Source organism: Seriola lalandi, unplaced genomic scaffold, assembly GCF_002814215.2.
Source record: "Seriola lalandi dorsalis isolate HSWRI2012SDOR001 ecotype SW California unplaced genomic scaffold, Sedor1 jcf7180002054576, whole genome shotgun sequence".
Taxonomy (NCBI): domain Eukaryota; kingdom Metazoa; phylum Chordata; class Actinopteri; order Carangiformes; family Carangidae; genus Seriola; species Seriola lalandi.
Window position 1 is genome coordinate 834833 of NW_019525129.1, and position 843 is coordinate 835675.

Here is an 843-nt window from a genome sequence, read left to right on the forward strand (position 1 = left end):
GTTTTATATAGAACCTATATCTCTCTTATCTCCAATCATACACAGCTACAGAATGAAGACTCTACCAACTGGCTCCTGACTGCCCACAGCCCGACTCCCCCACTGAGGAGCTGCTCTGCGGGGGGAGAGGACGACTGTGAAGACTGAACTGACTCCCAGATTAAAAATGTAAAGTGTTGGAGAGGGACAGGACTGAGGCTCGAGACCAGGGGAGCTGGTTTAGGTAGACCTGATAGGGCCTTAGAGGAAGTTCAGGGTAATGTTCATGGTTCAGTATCAGAGTGAGATGTCTTTATAAACTGTTATAAAACTTTCCTTATGTCAGTGTTTCTTGTGGAGGCTTATTTCTGCCATGAAAAACTGCTCAGTAGCACACTGTGACATTAAAAGTTACACAATAAGATGTTTTTGACATAATAACGATGGTTTCACAAATGTATACATTTTTAACAAGAACCCTTCCTTATTATTACACAAATAATACGGTTACTGATACTATTCATATTTTTATAACATAAAAATAATCATGTCATAACAGCTTGACACTGATGTGTGTATGATGTCTGGAGAAGAGTTGTGGGAGTTGTGTAAATGTCAGCGTTGAAGCTAACACTGGTCTACATCTTGCTGTATGTGCATGGTTAAACTGGAAAGCCTTTTAATGTAACTGTAATTCTTTCACTTTAATTTCCCAATGAATAAAACTGAAATCAACAGATATTTATCAGGTTTATTATATCTTTGTTCTCAGAGTTGACCATCTGTTATTAAAGTCGACTATGCTACAGGTGCAGCAAATGTCTCATCTCACTGCGCTGCAGAACAGAGAGGTTCAGGAGATCC